Source organism: Lactuca serriola, chromosome 1 (genome assembly GCF_051521515.1).
Source record: "Lactuca serriola cultivar US96UC23 chromosome 1, Lser_US96UC23_V15, whole genome shotgun sequence".
In the NCBI taxonomy this organism is placed as follows: Eukaryota; Viridiplantae; Streptophyta; class Magnoliopsida; order Asterales; family Asteraceae; genus Lactuca; species Lactuca serriola.
This window is the reverse complement of record NC_136408.1, coordinates 245,456,469-245,476,582: the sequence shown is the minus strand read 5'-3', so window position 1 is coordinate 245,476,582 and position 20,114 is coordinate 245,456,469. Positions and strand designations below refer to the sequence as shown.

General features: G+C 35.5%; 1 pseudogene; it reads left to right on the top strand.

Annotated features, from left to right (window-relative positions):
• The first annotated feature begins 2,066 nt into the window (after positions 1–2,066).
• On the top strand, positions 2,067–2,185 carry LOC145080546 (5S ribosomal RNA; annotated as a pseudogene).
• The last annotated feature ends 17,929 nt before the right edge of the window (positions 2,186–20,114 follow it).

Sequence of the window (20,114 nt, the reverse complement as noted above, 5' to 3'; positions counted from 1 at the left end):
TTTTTCCCAAACTTATTACATCTTAAACATCGATGATATTGACAGTTGACTAACTTCTGTGTCTCTCTTTGTTGTTCAAATACTTTCGTCATACCTTCATTGGAGTCTATCTGAAACTTTCTTTAGTAAGTCTTTGGACTATAGTAATGTAACTCTGGGATCATCTTCAAGCCTCTCTCAAAGGTTGGATCATATTATCCACCAACCATTAATACCTCGGCTTGAACGACAAACGTCTTAAGACCATTCTACGAACTTACTTCCACTCCTTTCTAGGACTGCATCATGGGGATGTAGGTCAAACCTTCGAGAACATACTCTTACTCTTTTCATGAACGATCAGACTACATCTAAGTTCAACCATAATAGCTCACGGACTCCTTTTCTTTCATGTTACAGAATCGTGTCGTCATCCGGAAATAGTCAGCCGAACAATGAAACCCCTGACTTTCCTATGGATGCCACTACTTTCCAAGCCGCATTTACAGCTGCCGTGATGGCTGCCGTGGCAGCTATTCTTGTAAACCGCAGCACTATCAACGCAAGCAAGGCTGACAAAGGAGTCGAAAATTCCGATCGTTGTACCGATCCGGGAAGCCAACAAATAGTAACAGTCGCCAACACCCAAAACAACAACTCAAAGTTCAAGAAACGGAAGCGTCAAGCCCAAACAGAACACAAGCGATTTCAAAGGCTTGCCATGCAACAACAACCAGTGGCAACTCCTGCCACCTCAGCATCGGTCAAGTGTTATGAGGGAACACTCCCAAAGTGTAAAAAGTGTAACTATCACCACAAGGGAACTTGCCGAGTGTTGAAATGCATCACTTGCAACAAAACGGGGCACATTGCTCGTTTTTGTAAAACCATCCCTACCACTGGAATCAGCCGAGCTTGCTATGGTTGTGGTGAAGCCGGGCACTACAAGAGGAATTATCCTAAAAGGAAGATCAACGAAAGCAACCGTGTCCACATTACTCCGACTCGAAAGTTGACTTCCACCACTAATGCTAGTACTAGCCAGATATGTCACCAATGCGGTGAGATTGGACACTACAAGAAGGATTGTCTATGAACAAAGAACTCCGGCGCAGACGGGAAAATACTAAGGATCGCTGCCGCAGGAAAGACTACCCCGGACTCTCGTTAAATTATCTAAGGCGTTCGTTGTAACAGACTCATAAAATACGTTTAAAACTAGTGCAACTTGAGTCTTATCTTTTGCGAGACCCCATCATAAAGGGACCCTCGTGCTGCGTATACTTGCCTTTAGTAGTATACCTTGTTCGCAGCAGCATTCCTGTAGTTACTCTAAAGTACTATAACTCTGTTAAAAGTTGCACTGTTATGTTTTGTCTGTAACGCCTTATGTTTAAATCTAGTGTCTCTACTTTCAAGTATGTCTGATATTATTATACAACTAGATTCAATTCGATTCGCACAATACCAATTTCGTACGTAAATCTCCTTCTCCGAAATCGCCATTCTAGCGGAGCCGTCATTCCTGAGCACCGAAGTACTCATGCATGGAGTACCTCATGTTTCTTATCCTTTCCGAAGAAACCTCAGCAAACCTCCCTGAAGTACCACTCGTACAGTACGTCAAGTTCAATCCAAAGACCCATACGGTTGATCTATCGCAGCAAAATGTATACATAAGGGTGGTATATAATCAAGGTTCTACAGGTTTAGAATTAATGATTTCCCTTTAACTTCTTTTCCTCGTTGGGATTTGAGTTTAAAGAAGAATCATTTATTCGACTACCTTTTCAATCTTAATTATATACGACTCGTATCCACGATACCGTGATCGATAAACCCTGTATGAATTCTAATATGAACTTTAGGACGGAGACTGCCCAAGACTACGATTAATCGCATCATCATGTGAACAAACTTAGAACCCAGTACGACTCCTGCAACCAGATTGCCCTACAGTCTAAACATCTATAGAGATACAAGAACAGTCCGAACAACTTAGCAAACTACTCAACAATGGAATGAGAAGACTAAGCACCTCACCTTTGAGGGCTCTGGTCTTATTTTTCCAAAAGACAGACTTCAGCGGGTGTGATCATACCAACACTAATGCACCGGACCCCATCAGAACTCCACAGTTAAACGTGCTTAGGCGAGAGAAGTACTATGATGGGTAAAACCTTGAGGAGTCCTCGTGGTGCATACCTCGATGGGACTTCCATTAGGAATCATTACCTTCTGCCTCGCATAGATGAATTGGTTGATCAACCGCAATGAACGAAGTGCATTTCAGAAATGGACCTAAGATCTGAAAATCACCAGTTACAAGTGTTAGTGAAGGATGTCCCTGTTGGGTTTTGAGCAATCTAACACTTCCTAAGTGTGCATGCAACCCTAATAAACCTTGGATCTATGTTTTCTTCTAAAATACATGCAAATAATAATTTCCAAGGTTTCTTCCTAACAAGCATAGCATAAGGATTATGAATCATAAAACTACTAGTAGAAATACATACCTTTTGATGGTGGTTGATTGCTTGGAGTTTGAGAGCCTAGCACCAATAATGTGAATGCCTCAAATGGAATCACAAATCACCACAAACACTTGGAAAACTTTGAGAGAATGTATAGACACATAGAAAATCGGCCACACACACAAAACCACACTAGTGGCTATTTCATGCAACATAAGCATGCTTATATAGTGTGCATGGTTAGGGTTAAACCCTAATAACCCATGTCTTTTCCTTTCCAAGGATCCATGGGTTAAAAGCTCCATGGATCATCCATGGACTTCCATATAAGCCTAGCCCATTAACAAATGAGTGTTAGCCCACACCATACAAAAGAATAGCCCACAATTTAATTAGTCTTCCTTTTAATCTCTAAATTAATTCATAATTAATTTAAGACTAAGACTAATTAAATAACTTCATATTAATATATTATAACTTACAATATATTAGTAAACATATGTGTATAACTCTCATAAAATTATCCATAAATAGTTCGGGTGAAGTGCAACCCAAATGGACCATGCCGGGTCGGGTCAAGTATGTACCAAATAAGTTATGGACTTAGACACCTTATCCAACAGACTCCCACTTGGATAAGTCTAATAACTATATTTGCGTATGTTACTTCAGGAACCAACCAGCAATCATAGCTCTCGAAAACTCTGTTGAACTATGAAGCGCCATTTTAGATAAGTGATCATATAATCCTCTGTTCTCATGATATCAGTCGGACAAATACATGGAACAACGTCGTACTTATTGTCCAGCAGTTTGTTTCCCGATTTTCGATTTGTTTGACAAAGAACTTAATCGAACACATTAATTTAGTTCTGACCGGCCGGTACATAGGTCACAACAAAATCATCGAGGGGCCCAAATATCGCTTCTATTTCTAGAAGGAACAGATAAACTTCGACTCATATGCTTGTTCTACTACTTGTTGAATTATACACAAAGGCACGTTTTATAACATCAAGTTACTGATGCGTTTACGTGCAATCAATGCACAACCAACTCATAGGTAACAACTCATATCTCTAGGTTTGTAGATTTATATGATATTACCGTCTCACGATCACTCGAGATAAATTCCATGAAGTGATACAAGTGAGCGTGGGTTTATTCCAATACTCATAACTTATGATCACTCATGAATGTTGTAGCAACCCTTGCTATGACTAAACCCATTCAGCCATCTACAAACTCGATTCATGACAGTCTTGATTCATACCTACTTCCAACATATGAACGACTGTGGAGTGTTTAAATAACTTAGTTATTCGGAAAGAATAACCTAGCTATTTTGGAAGTCAAAACATGCAAAGTGAAACACAATAATAATCGAATCCAATATGGTCTCAGAACCCTTTTGAATATAAATAGAACCACCTTTTATTTATCACCATATTGATTACACATTATTCATTGTATAATGTTTCAAACAATCAACTTAAGACTTGAATAAAAAAAGCAGTCGTCCCATGCTCCTAGCATGTACACTTTGTTTTCCAAGCAATAGTTATGCCAAACTCCAAGTATGCACACTATGTTTGTCTATGATCCTTACATTGTGATGTAGATCAATTGAACATGATTCCAATGATACTCATTTCACAATCCCAAATCCTTATTGTAAATGTGAGAATCCCCGATTCCTAACATTTACCAAAAAATTTGTTAGAGGTTAAACTTTTATGCAATGTTCCTCTTGTAATGATTATGCACAAAGTCACCAAAACCTTGTCACCAGTCATTACAGAGTATTCCAAAGAAGGTCAACTTCTATGGAACGGAAGTCTCATATTCAAAGTACATTGCTTTGAACATCCTTCTTGCATTAAGGTTTTCTAATCTTACATAGATTGAATAACTTCCACCTATGGAGACATTTCCATAGTCCCATTTTGACAATCACTTCCGAACAAGAGTTACTTCTTTTCAGAATATGTCAATATGGTCCTTTCCGACAACTTACATCATACTTCCAACTTTCCCTGAGTAACCAATCTTTGGCGAACCTCAGATTGTCCTCGACAATTGCTTAATCACTTTAGTCATATCCAGTTCTAGACTTTTCCCTTCTCAATGCCTTAAGCATTTGGAAAATTTAGAAAAAATGAATATTATAGCACATGCAATCGATCCTATATTCGAAGCATATGGGACACGATTCATGATGTTTGACATAAAGACATGATACTAGACCAATCTTTTGCTACAATATTTTTTTATTTGCCATGTTTTCAAAATTTAACTATAAAGAGGGATGCCGTAATCATAAACGAATTTTGAAAACGCAATATATATAGAATTTCTTCAAGTTGAACCATTCCAACATAAAATTCATATATATATATATATATATATATATATATATATATATATATATATATATATATATATATATTCTTGACTAAAGATGATTAAAATCTCAATCTAAGCTTTAGAATTGAAATGAAGTATAATTTTCTCTCCCTTAATTATAGCAAAACAATTTTTCAACCCCTACAACTTCACGAATTGAAACTTTGTTTTCTATAATTAACATTGCTAACTTGCGACACTAAACGTAATAATCATGCTCCCACTAACATGATGATTATCATCATAACACTTATGCTCCCAATAGCTTTGACATATTTCCAGAAATCTGCTGGACTTTTGAAATTTAGATTCATACAACCTTTCTTAGATAGCTCACATGTGTGTGTAAACGATTTTCAGAACTATGAAAAGGGATACCGTAATCATAGTCTCAATATCTTAGACCTTTGCCATTTCTCACAAGTCCATGTTAGTGTGCTGGTTAACCACACACGCTCCACTATCGACTTTTGAAAATGCAAATAACGCAATTGATATCTACGTAAAATCTACTTAGTGAAAGCGTTTCCTCACCATCATTTTCATGAATCGGAGAGAAACCTTATGACACTTAGATTTTATAGTGTATGAGTTCCTATCCATGTGAATTTGTCAAAACCATAATCACAAGATAAGGTTAGTGACAAATTCAGCCTTACATGGATTAAACTTGTTCAGTCTTAGTTTCTTGTCACCTTGGTAGCACAAGGCCCACCAATGCTTCCAAGTTGAACTCTGATAACTCACATGCAAATTCAACTTATTTGAAGTAGGTACAGAAATAAGAATTATGTCAACACGATAGGTTGCAAACCTTAAGTTGTGTGCTAGTGATAAATTATAGGTTTTACTCTTGATTAAATCTTGAAACTCTTTTAGGATCGTTAAGGCTCCCACTGTCCCCTTGACATATAAGTTTCCCCAGTCAAGAACCATTCCTTGACAAAAATAATATTCAAGGGACAATGCGGATTCTTATCAAGACTAACACTTCACACAATTGGTCTTAGTTGGTCTTTGTCTCATCCAAGACATCAGAACTTACCAATGTACAAGAGTAGAAAACATTTTACTCTTACATTTGACTAGTGTTAATAAATCTTCCTTTATGTCACTCAAAGTTACAATCTTGGAGTATGACTCTAAGAATTGTTTTGGAACGAAGTATGACTCATCTTCTTGATATTAACCAATCCAACAATTCATGACCTCTCTTCTTAGCCATAACAATGCACTAAGACGTCCTTAGAGTATGAATTTGTGATATGGTTTCATAATCATAAAGATGATCATGAAATACGATACTAAAGTACTCTCCCATCCTTTCATATTTGAGAAAGTCTTATCTTTCTGCCTAATTTGATTCTTCTCATTTGTTTTGTCATACATTGTAACCTTTCCAATGTTACAAAATTATACTTAACCTCATAAGTATAATCATATTTATTAATCTTTAGTAAATCATGACAAATCAATCTTTGTGGTGGACCTTTACCAGCGCACACCCAGTGTACCTAATTCCTTAGTCCTTCAATTGACTCACATATATATGTGATCAAAGAATTAGTCTTAATTTTCAAAGATGAAAATTCTCATTCATCATACAATACAACTTGTATGATTCCAAGTTTATGTCCAATTGATACTTGGGTGATGAAAAACTTTCTTCATGTGGTAAATTCAGACACTACCACAAATGAAGGAATCAAATCCACTTTCCAATATTGCTATTACTGGAAACATATAAGCAAAAATTTTCCACAGATGCCATTGTAAGGATATTTTTAAAATAAATAAAATTAAAACCCTTTTTTTCTTTTATTTTAAAACTTTGCGGAAAAACTTATCCTTACAATCCACATGAAAACCTTGTTGTTATCTATTCATAAGCAATATATTATAACTCTTAAGCAACAACTCAAAATTCTGATTGCCAAACCATGCGATCGAAACCCACCTTGGCAATCAGAATCAACATATACTTACTTTAAGCTTCCTATCTTTTCTTTGATTCTTAAAAACATCAACATGTGACCCATTCACATTATGTAATAAGAATCTCCAAATAGAAACTTAATAGAGTTAGTCAGTGGACTTTAACTGAAGTAGAGTCAAACTTTTTGACTTGATCAATCTTATGATCTTTCAGGTAAATATGGCAGCTTCGCAATCAGTGCCCCTCCCTTTGGCAATAAAACATATAGACCCTTTGGTAATGGCACATGAGACTATCTCAAAATTTGTCTTTCTCTTTACTATTTGGTCAACCGAGTTGACTATAGCCGATCCCTTTCCATTAGGAAGAGAAATCCTTTTCTGGACATCCAATGCTACCATTGTCAATGTCCATTTAAGACTTGGGAAGTTGTTCTTTTAATCAAATTTGCTTTACTGGTGTTCCAAATCATTGCCGATTCCACAAAACCAAGCAAATAGATAACATCATTAAGGGTCATGTCATAGTCTGCCTCATAGTAGTCCCAAAAAGACTCACTATGTTACTAAGAAAGTGATTGAACATCCAACTTTCACGAGACTTTGACACCCAACTCTCCCGGCTTGTCAATATGTGACTTTATCTCCAAGATGTGAGCACACATAGACTATGCTTGCCAATAGGGATTAAGTGACTTTAAACTTTTCAAGAACTTGTGGGTGAAGGAGAATAATTGGAGGAGGTGGAGGAAGTGAAGCATGATGTTGAGGGACACCATCTTCAAGAGATTTGGGAAGATCATAGTTGTCTGAACCAGACATCTATAATGGGAGAAAATCAAGTTAGTTGATTCAAAATCCTTAATATAACACCCAATATGAAATATTAAGGCTAGGACCCAACACAATATTTTATAATTTGGAAGAGGGATGCCGTAATCCAAGCTATAAAATATTTGAAGGTAGGCGAATGACGATTCACCAATTTCCACCATGAAAAATGAAATAATTTATTAGGTTTTAATTGGATTTGAAATTCCTAGATCTTTTGAGATTCATTGAACTTTTCAATGGCATGTTTTAATCTCGAGTGTGCCCTCTCAAATTTTGTGACTGGGATGCCGAGGATCACTAAACAAGGTGTGAATAACCATACCAATTCACTTGGTACCCTTAATATTATCACCTAATCAATGTTCCGGTTAACCACACACATTCCATTGATCTATGACAAACATTAAGCCACCCTTCGTGATCCTTACTAGTCCAAGTTAGTGTGCCGGTTAACCACACAGGCTCCACCAACGACTTGGTAAGGTACAAAGTGTGAATTCCATGGGCTAGCACCAAATTCACATTTTTCCTAAAGTAACTAAGATTGAGAATTAAATAAAATATATTTAGTTACTTTATAATAATCATTATACTTTTAATGAGAATTTAAATTCATTGTCCTACCCGTTCGGCTAACGACCCTCCACCGATCAAGCAAGCGGTGGGTGAGAGTGGACACCCATTAAGTTGCCATTTTATAAGCAACAACCTTATACCCACCTTATAGACCGGCTTCGTGAATGAGGCCTACTAATGGTAAAACGACTTGTTCTTATACATATATATAATAATTAACCATTAATGTTATAAATAGTATAAGTGTTGAATTTTAACTTTTAAAACTCTAAGGGTTTGGAATTAAAGTTTGTGTGAGACTTTACAAATTCCAAAACTTGAGGGCAAGTTTTGAACAATTCATAAACTTTTGGATATTCATAACTTATGAGTTTTAATTAAGTGTTTAAAACTTTTAATGAAGAGTCGCTTGGAAATCCATAACTTGAGGACAAGTTATGAAGTCCATAAAAGCATTTATTAGAAAAACTCTTCAAAAGTGTAACTTATGACTTCTTAAAAAAAACATTTAAAAGAATTTTTTTTTGGAATTCCATAACTTGAGGACAAATTATGAATTCCATCGAAACACATTAAGATCAAGAATTAACTAACAAACAATTTCAAGAATCATATGAACACATATAAACTTCAAATTTGATTATAACTTTGAAATTGGTCCACCATCATCATTACCACATCAAAAACAGGTTTTATGAGTCCAAAAAAGTTTAAGGTAATGATTCTAGACCAATTCCAGCACCAAAACTCGAAGATATGCTGTCTGGGGGTCCAACTCATCGAGTGCATGAACCAACTCGCCGAGTTGGATGAATTTTGTCTTGGACTCGTCGAGTCCCTTCATGGACTCGGCGAGTCTGCTGTGCAGACAACACATAAACTTCGATTTTCAGCAATTTTCATCAAGTATTCAAGAAAACAAACCTAGGCTCTGATACCACTGTTGGGTTTTGAGCAATCTAACACTTCCTAAGTGTGCATGCAACCCTAATAAACCTTGGATCTATGTTTTCTTCTAAAATACATGCAAATAATAATTTCCAAGGTTTCTTCCTAACTAGCATAGCATAAGGATTATGAATCATAAAACTACTAGTAGAAATACATACCTTTTGCTGGTGGTTGATTGCTTGGAGTTTGAGAGCCTAGCACCAATAATGTGAATGCCTCAAATGGAATCACAAATCACCACAAACACTTGGAAAACATTGAGAGAGTGTATACACACATAGAAAATCAGCCACACACACAAAACCACACTAGTGGCTATTTCATGCAACATAAGCATGCTTATATAGTGTGCATGGTTAGGGTGAAACCCTAATAACCCATGTCTTTTCCTTTCCAAGGATCCATGGACTTCCATATAAGCCTAGCCCATTAACAAATGAGTGTTAGGCCACACCATATAAAACAATAGCCCACAATTTAATTAGTCTTCATTTTAATCTCTAAATTAATTCATAATTAATTTAAGACTAAGACTAATTAAATAACTTCATATTAATATATTATAACTTACAATATATTAATAAACATATGTGTATAACTCTCATAAATTTATCCATAAATAGTTCGGGTGAAGTGCAACCAAAATGGACCATGCCGGGTCGGGTCAAGTATGTACCAAATAAGTTATGGACTTAGACACCTTATCCAACAGTCCCGAGGGCAATCTTCCGAACTTGATGCAGATGTTACGAGTCCGTAGTGATATCCTTCGGATAGGACCAATACGCCCATAATATTCATGAACTTAGTGAATAGGGTACGCCATTCTTACTTGGATCAGTTCGCAATTTGTCCTTGTAAATGACTTATTTATCTACTCTCGTAGTAAGAAGGAAATCAGAAAGAGCATCTACAACAAACCATGGAAACATTACGATCAGAGAAGCTTTACGCGAAGTTCTCAAAGTAAGAGCTTTAGAATATAAGAGTCGAATTCCGGAGACACACTATTAGTGATGTGGGAATTCTTGAGTACCCTTCCAAAGATCAAAACCGTTGAGAATTTGTCAGCACTGAAGACGCTTACGAAATTCGCCAAATTCTAGGTCTCGCTGACCTACCATCGAAAGTTCATTCACAACTTCTCACGAATTACAGAACCTCTTACGACTTTGACCCACAAAGGAGTGGCCCTTGACTAGGAAGAGAAGCAAGAAAAAGAAACCTTGGAACTCCAAGTGAGAGACCAAATCCTTTTGGAAGTCTCAGTCTGGGAATGGCTTGATACGCTTCGGAAAGCGTGGAGAGCTAAATCCAGGATAGTTAGGACCTCCGAGATTCTTACCAGAATCGGCCCTGTAACTCACAAACCCAACCTACACCGTGAGCTCAGTAACATACATTTTACCCTTTACGTCTCAAACTTAAAAACGTACCTTCGACTCTCGTAATTCCACTCGACGAGATAGAGATCAACGAGAGCCTCGCCTTCGTGGAAGAGCCGTGGTAACCATGGACCGAGAGGTCATGCGAACTAATCCGAACCGCTTCCCATTAGTGAAGGTTCGTTGGAATGCCAACCAAGGATCCAAATTCACTTGAGAGCACGAGAAGCAATCGATTAGGAAGTATCCCCACTTCTTGTCTCGATTATTTATACCCACTTCCTTACCTAAATTCTAATTTCAGGACGAAATTCCTTCTAACAGGGGGACGATGTGACAATCCAAAATTTTCTATACTGTACAGCCAAACACTTCATAGAGAGTCAAACTCATTCTGCTACCTTTTAGCACGTTTGGTGTCCGTTTGTGCAATTCAGAGCTTTAATCCTTCAAGTGGTAATCATAAGACGTATAATCCAAGGCATATTGTACATCATAGTTGTATCAAAACTCCAAGAAATTGGAGTTTACAACCCAAACATGGAGTTTGCGGTCGTAAACTCTATGGGGTATATATATGGCCCTTAGCCATTTTTTTTCATTTGTTCCATTTTCAACTAGAGAAAAACCCGATTCTCTCCCAAGGATCTTCAATTCTTTGTCCCAAATTGTAAGTGCTTCTACCCTACAGTGTTTTAAAGCTTAATACATGTTTAGATATCATTCAAATCACTCAAGAATCACAAGAAAAAGGAGTTTACGACCCAAGATCTTTATGGACCGTAAACCCTAATTTTGGTGCCAAAGTGCTCCCAACTCTTTCCTTATGCTTAGAAACTAGTATGGAACCCTTCCTTGATGGTTTTAGCACATGAAAATCACCATAAAACCCCTTGAATATGGGTTTACGGTTTGGGAATCTCCCAAAACCGTAAAATCCCCCAAAGTGTGTTTTAATGCCCTAAACACGCTTTTAAGCCTTGGATGGTAGCCTAAAACCTTACACCACTGATCTAAGGACCTCAAAATTCGAAATGGTACTTCTTACCATGAGTTTATGGCCGTAAACTCATGGGGAAGTGGTCCCTAGACTGTAAACTCAAGATAAAGTCATTTTAGGACCTTAAACCCACCCAAACACTTGTTTAAGCTTTGGAGCACTTAACCACTTAAGCCCTTAGAGTTTTAAGCCCCTTTTTGCTGACCAATTGAGAGTTTATGGCTAGGACTAAACTCCCCTGTGCTGTAAACTCCAACAAACATGATCATTGGACCATAAACTCATGTATGAGGCCTTGCACTCCTTTGTTGCAACCCGATAGCCTCCTAACACTTTTACCAAAGTGGTTTCATCACATTAGGATGTTTATACATGTTTAATTAGTTTTATAATTACTAATTGTTTATATACATATGTCTTCATATGTTATTAGGCTCATAGTGAGTGTCTAAGTCTTCACTTGACACCAAGCACTTGTCCGATACTTCCATCCGATCCACTCGCTGCATGTGAGTTCATACCCCTTAATTAACCTTTTAAATGTTTTTAAATGTTTATAAATTCTTTATGGTGGGGGGAATACAAGTTAAAACATGTTTAGTTATTATATATCAATCACATGTGATTAATAACTAGCATGCAAATGGATTTACTATACGGTAACTGTTTTACCAAACAGATTTCTTCAAATGACTTTCTTAAACGTTTTTACATGTTTAAAACTCTTTATCAAAATGTCTTACATACTGTAACTTTCCTTTCAAACCTTGTTACAAATGTGTTTTCAAACAAAGGTTTTCCTTATACTTAAACTGTCTTATCAAACATCATTCTTTCAAATCGTTTTATAAACTGACATCAAGTCATCGTTTCTTAGTATTAAACTTTCAAAAGATTTTTATAAAACTTCTTTTATGCTTTTATATTGTTAAATGCATTCCTTAATATGTATAGTTATATAAATAATGTTTAAAGGACTTAGGACGGTTAGCTCGCATTATTTCCTTTTCCTCGTTGGGATGTGACCTTAGGGCATCGGTTGCTCGTCCGAATGTCGTCTAAATATTAATTATATATCATGTATACATATATAGGTATAAAGGTTCCATTAGTCAGCTCAGTAGGTATACTTCCGGATATACTCGTACAATACTAGTAACTATAATAGGTGTAGTTAGGAGATACTATTTACCATTCCAAGTACAAGGAATCACACAAGAGTCAGTTCATTCATGAGTCTATACAATACATTACATGTTACATGAATATGTTTACATAGATACGCTTACATGAATGCGTTTACATAGATACGCTTACATGAATACATTTACGTAGATACGCTTACTTGAATCCTCTTACATGGATACTTTTACCTAGATACTATATGATGAGATACTATTACATATTATACATGTAGATTAGATCTGTTTATCCTAGTACAAAAGGATACTTTGCGGGACTAACCATTCATATAACCCCTGTTAGCTACAGAGGTAAATGCACATCTACGAATGTCTACGGTTGATACCATTATAGGTTTACTTTAAGGGACTAACTATTCCTAAACCCAACTGTTAGCAACAGAGGTAAATGTACATCTACGGATGTCTACGGTTAATACAATTCTGTAATTTCTATGCCGTGTTTATCCTAGTACCAAAGGATAATACTTAAGTTATTAGCTCATTTCCTATACTTTGTGATTAATTCACATAAACGACAAGGTAGACTAATACTTATATAGTTATATTATTACCTTTATTTTGTGACACTTTTACATAATCGATGAGGTAGACTATAGTTTTATAATAATAGTTAAATAGGGAGAAACCGTCACACTTACAGTGATGCATACTTTCAAAACATTCGGGTCTTGGTAGAAGACTACTTTCAAAACAGTCTAGTATTGGTAGAAAACTACTTTAAAAACAGTTAGGTCTTGGTAGAAGACTACTCTTTATACTAATAGAAATCATAGGGATTTGCTAGGGTGTTCATGATGGGTTTTTGCCATAAGAACATCCTATGTGCTCATACAAACCCTAATGCTTGGATCTAGGTTTCTCTATTGTACATGCAATTTATCCAAGACTATAAACCCTGGATCTAGCATATGATAATCAGCATAACATATAATTAGAGTTTAGATCATACCTTGATTGTTATGTAGCAATAAAAATCACAAATCCTCCTTGTAATGACTTTAGAAAGCTTAGAGTCACAAGTGTCACTCCTCTAATGGTTTACAAACACCAAGAGCAAGAGGATGAAGAAGAGAAGAGAAGGAGGCTCTCAAAAACGTGTGGAAACCCTAGATTATTAGTTCACCACGTTTTTGAGGCTTAAGGGTGCTATTTATACATGTAGGCTATTAGGGTTTTAAACTAGGAAACCCTAATTTGGATGCTTAGGCCCTAAGCAACCCATGGACCCTTCCTTAAAGGCCCTTGGACGATTTCTAATGGGGTTCCCCATAGAATTCGTCCAACCTCATATAATAAGGCAATCCATAGCCCAATTGCAATTATCTTATAATTACAATTCCAGTCCCTTAAGTTTAATTAATCTCTTTTAGCCACAAACTTAAATTTTATTAATTCTTGACTAATATTAATTAAACAATATGATTTCTCCTTTAATATAGTATTCTCATAATATATTAATAAATCATATTTAATCCTTTCTCTCCATAATTCATCCTATCAAGTTGCTTTGGTGAAGGCAACCCAAAAGGACCATGCACCATCGGGTCAAGTACATACCAAAATAGTTATGGACTTAGATACTAATCCAACAGTCTCCCACTTGGATAAGTCTAATAACAATTCCGTGTATGACTTCAGATCCTGATCTGCAATCGTAGCTTTCCAAAGCCGCTGTCAACTCTGATCCTATCAGATACGCGTGTCCTTTAGATAAGGGATCATATATTCCTCCATTCTAGATATCGTATAAGACATGATTTCAAATCATTCTTTCTATACTATTTCTCGACTTCCGATTTATGATGACTGGCTAATTGAACAACTCAAATTAGCCCTAGCCCGACCGAGCATTTACGTTTGTCATCACTAAATCATCGAGGGGCCCAAAGATATCGCTTTTATCCTACTTTGAATAAAAGGAACGGATAAACTTTGATTCAATGCTCGCTTGCACTCACTCACCGAATCACACACAACAATATGTTTTATGACACCAAGTTACTGGTGCGTTTAGATATTATCAATGTGCAACCAATTTGCAAGATACAACTCACACATCTCGGTTTCAAGAATATAAGATGTTATCGTCTCACCAATAACTTGTGATACAATTCATGGAGTGATCCAAGTGAGCGTGAGTTTAAACCAACACTCAAATCATATTCCTAAGCACTCATGAACGTTGCAGCAAACATTTGCTTATGTCTAATGCTCTTTAGACAATCCACACACCAATTCACGACAGTCTTTACTCATATCTACTTCCAATGTATGAACGACTACGGCCCGTTCGAATAATTTGACTGTTCTAAACCAATTAAATTATTCTGGAAGTCAAAACATGCAAAGTGAAATCCAAGAATAATACTAATCCCATATGGCCTCAAACCTTTGAGTATAATTAAAACACCTTTTATTTATCACCATATCGATTACTCATTATTTGTTGTTTCGGGTAATCAACTTCTTACTTGAATTATTACACTTGTCCCATGCTCTTATCATGTACACAATGTTTACTTATGGTTCTTACTTTGTGAAATAGATCAAATGAACACATTTCCAATCATACTCATTTCACAACTCCAAATCCTTTTTCATAAGTGAAAGAATATCGAATTCTTGCCACTTATAGAATATGTTAGATTCTAACATTTTATGCAATGATCCTTTTCGTAATGTCATAGCACAAAAAGTCACAAAGACTATTGCCAATGATATTACAAAGTCCTCTATCGGAGATTGTTACAATACAATTCCTTAGATATGATGTCTCTCACTCAAAGTACATTCCTTTGAACATCCTTTGCATAAAAGCTTCTAATCTAGACATAGATTTTCAATATTCAATTCCCAATATGGACACGTTTCCATATTTTCCATATGACAACTCATTCTTAATAGAATCTTATCTATTCATAATAAAGTCGATATGCTCCATCCAATATCATACTTCCAACTACTCACAAGCGACCAATCCTTGGCGAACCTTGGATTGTCCTTTGATAGTTGTTTAATTATCTTAGTCAAAACCAATTCTTGTCCTTTTTCCCTCTAAATGCGCTAGACATTGGGAAAATTTTAGAATGGTCAAATATTATAGCATTCGCAATCAATCCTATATCCGAAGCGTATTGGACACGACGCACAATGTCTAACATGAAGATTTAATAGTTTATCAATCTTCTGCCATAATATTTTACGTGCTACGTTTTCATAATTCGAAATATGAAGAGGAATGCCGTAATCATAATCGAAATTTAAGAACGGACTATGTATCCTTTGACTAAATTTATTAAAATTTCTCAATCTGAGCTTTAGATTTTTGAAACGAAGTACAATATTCTCTCCCTTAATTATAGCAAAACAACTTTACATCCTTACTACTTTGCAAAGTATAACTCTTGTTTTCTATAATTAATATTGCTGACTTGCAATACTTGCCTTAATAATCATACAATCATAACATTTATGTTCCCACTATCATGATGATTATTATAAACATAACACTTATGCTCCCACTAGCTTTGACATGTATTTAGAAAACAGCTTAACTTGCAGAAAAAAATTTCTTATTGAATTTCTTAAGTTCATGTTTCTAATACCTAATGCTTTGATAATCCTTTATCAAGGCTTCTTAATCTCATACACCTTTATCCAAGATAACTCATATGTGTCTTAAACAATTAATACTAATTGCCAAATCTCACAATTCGAATCATGGAAAGGGATACCGTGACCATAATCAAATTTGAGAAATGCAATTTTACAATCGCTATCTTCTTAAAATCTTTCTTAGTGAAAGCATTTTCTCACAGTCATTTTCATGAAGGAGAAAATCTTATGACACTTAGATTTTAATGGTGTATGTGTTCCTATCCATATGAATTTGTCAAAAACAAAGTTTACGACAAATTCAAACTCTTATGGACCGATCTTTCTCAATCTTGATTTCTTGCCTTATGGTATCACGGCTGCCCACCATGTCTTCCAAGTAGTTAAGTAGCTCACCCTTTCTTATCAATATACTTTTCATTGATTAAGGTCCTTGCCTTTTATGCAATCAATGAGAACGCATAGAACCCACATGCATAATTAACTTAATTGGAACGGCATAGAAACAAGATAATGTCAACACGATAGGTTGTAAACCTCAAGTCGTGTGCTAGTGATGATCGATAAGGTTTATTCTTGATTAGTTCTTGAAACTTTTCAAGACCATTAAGACTCCCACTCACTCCTTGACATATAAGATTCTTTTGTCAATAACCATTTCTTGACAAACAAATATTCAAGAGTTAGTGTAGCTTTTATCATGACAAAAACATTTCATAAAATTGGTTCTAGTTGGTCTTTGTCTTATCCAAGACATCACAACTTTCCACATTTGATGAATGTTATCAACCTTCCTAATATTTTTCACTCAATGTCACAATCTTAACTTTAAGATTTGTTTTGGAACGAAGTATGATTGGCTTTTTGATTTAACCATTTCTTTAATTCTTGATTCCTCCTCTTAGACATACAATTGCACTAATACTTACTTAGAGGATCAATTGAGATATGGTTCTTAATCATTAAGACCTATCATAATAAAATGTACTCTCCCTTCTTCTTAGAATTGAGAAACTTTTATCTTTCTGCCTACTTGATTCTTCTTATTCGTTTTGCTATTGATTTAAACATTTTCAATCCAATTCAGAATTACACTTAATCTTATAAGTATAATCATATTTACTAAACCTTTAGTAAATCATGACAAATATCTTGGTTACTCTTATGGTGGACTTGATCAATACGGAACTTTGTGTACCTGATCTCCTAGTCCTTCACTTGACACTTTGTCAATGAATTAGTCTTATTTCCAAATATGAAATTTCTCATTCATCGTGCAACCAAGTTGCATGATTCCAAGTTTCTGTCCAACTGAAACTTGGGCGATGAGAAACTCTCCTTATTTGGTAAATTTTCGACATTTCCATGATTAAGAATCAAATCCATTATTGCTAATAATAGAAACATTCAAACATCAATTTTTCATACACGCCATTGCAAGGATAAATAAATAATATAAAGTCAAAATTTATTTTATTGCGGAAAAATTTTGTCCTTACAATGCAATTCATGAAAAACTATGTTATTACATATATCTTAGCGATCTAATTCTAACTCTAAGTAGTAGCTCAAGAATCTAATCTTCAAGTAATGCGATCGAAATCCATTTCTTCACGGTCAGATTCTGCTCACTTCTTCCCTTAAGCTTCCTCTCCTTTCTTTGATCCTACAAAACATCAATTGTAATCTTATCACATTATGTATTAAGAATCTATAATAGGAGCTTAAAAGAGTTAGTCAATGGATTTTACCTAGAGTAGAGCCATACGTTTTAACTCTCCCATCTCTTAGGTAAATAGAGCAGCTTCGTCTCCAATGCCCCTTCTCTTGGCAATAAAAGCAAATTGACTCTTTTGGAACAGGACATTGAACTACTTCAGACATTGCATTTCTCTTATGATCAAACTTTTTGATCATAGCATGTCTTTCATTGCCATTGTCTATATCCATAGAGGTCTTGAAGGCAGATTCACCAATCAATTTTGCTTTTCTATTGCGCCAAACCATTGTTGATTCAGCAGCAATAAGCATATAGGTGAGATCTATAAGGGTAACGTCACAGTTCATCATATAGTACTCTCTTACGAACTCACTATACGAGTTAGGAAATGACTGAAGAACCCAATCAACAGCCATCTCCTCACAGACAATGGATCCCAACATTCTTAACCTATCAATGTGTGACTTCATCCCTAGGACGTGTGCACACACCGACTTTCCCTCTTCATGTTTACTTGCCAAAAGGGCTTGAGTGAGCTTCAACTTTTCAAGCCTTCGAATTTGTGGGTTAGGGAGAATAATTGGAGGAGGTGGAGGAAGTGAAGCATGATTTCTTGTTCCTCGATCGAATCGTGGAATATCATCTTCATGTGGAAAGCTTGCTCCACAGGATTTGGGAAGACCATAGTTGTCGTACTTTGACATCTACAAAACGGGAGAAAACAAATTCAAGTTAGTTGATTGATTGAGTCCTTAGTAAATCACCCAAATGAGATACTAAGGCTAGGACCCAACACAATATGCTACAACCTAGAAAAGGGATGCCGTAATCTAGTTGCAGAATATTTGAAGGTAAGTGAATGACGATTCACTAATTTCCACCACGAAAAATGAAAGAGAAATTTAAGTTTTAAATTTATGAAAACTCCTATATCCTTTAAGATTCATTGAACATTTCAATGGCATGTTTAAATCTCGATATGCCCCTCTTGTTTGTGACTGGGATGCCGAGGATCACAAAGCGGGTGTGAATAACCATGCAAACTTACATGGTGCCATCACATGTTACAGTCACCTATTCGATGTGTCGGTAAACCACACACGCTCCACCGAACTTTGACAAACATTGAGTCACCCTTTGCCACCTTTGCTTAGAACCATGTAGTGTGCCGGTAAACCACACACGCTCCACTAACGTCTTCGTAAGGGCACAAAGTGTAATTTCATGGAATTGCATCAATTCACTTTTGCCTAAGTAACTAAGATTGGGAATTTGAAAAACATTAAGTTACTTTTTTACTTCATTATACTTATAATGGAAGGTTTTTGTCCTATCCTACCCGTTCAGCTAACGACCCTCCACTAGTCAAGAGTGCAGTGGGTAAGAGTGGATACCCATTCAATCGCCATTTTATAGGCAATTTCCTTAAACACCCCTTATAGACCAGCTTTGTGAATGAGGCCTACTAACGGTAAGACTGACTTTTACTCATACATATATATAATGTTAGACTTTTAATGTTATACATATAGTATAGGGTGTATTTTACACTTTTGAAAATACTAGGTGGTCAAATTTAACGATTATACTTTTAATTTAATTAAATATAAACCAAAACTTTTATGGATTTATTAAACCTCTTTTAATTATACACCTGAATTAATTAATAAAACCATAAGGGTGTGATATGAACTTTTCAAAACACAACTAGGGTTTTAGAATTTAACATTCCTAGATTAAACTTTTAATCAAAATTTAAATTCCAAAACTTGAGGACAAGTTTTGAAACATTTCAAAAACTTAGGGTTTAGAATTTAAATATACATCAAAATTAAACTTTAATCAAAATTTAAATTCCAAAACTTGAGGGCAAGTTTTGAAACCTTTTCAAAACATTAGGGTTTCAACTATATAAATTTCAAAACTAAACTTTTGAGTTTAAATTTAAACTATAAAACCTAAAGGGGAAAATTGAAACTTTTCATAATACAAGGATCAAATAACAAATAATATAAATTAAACAATTAATTTCAT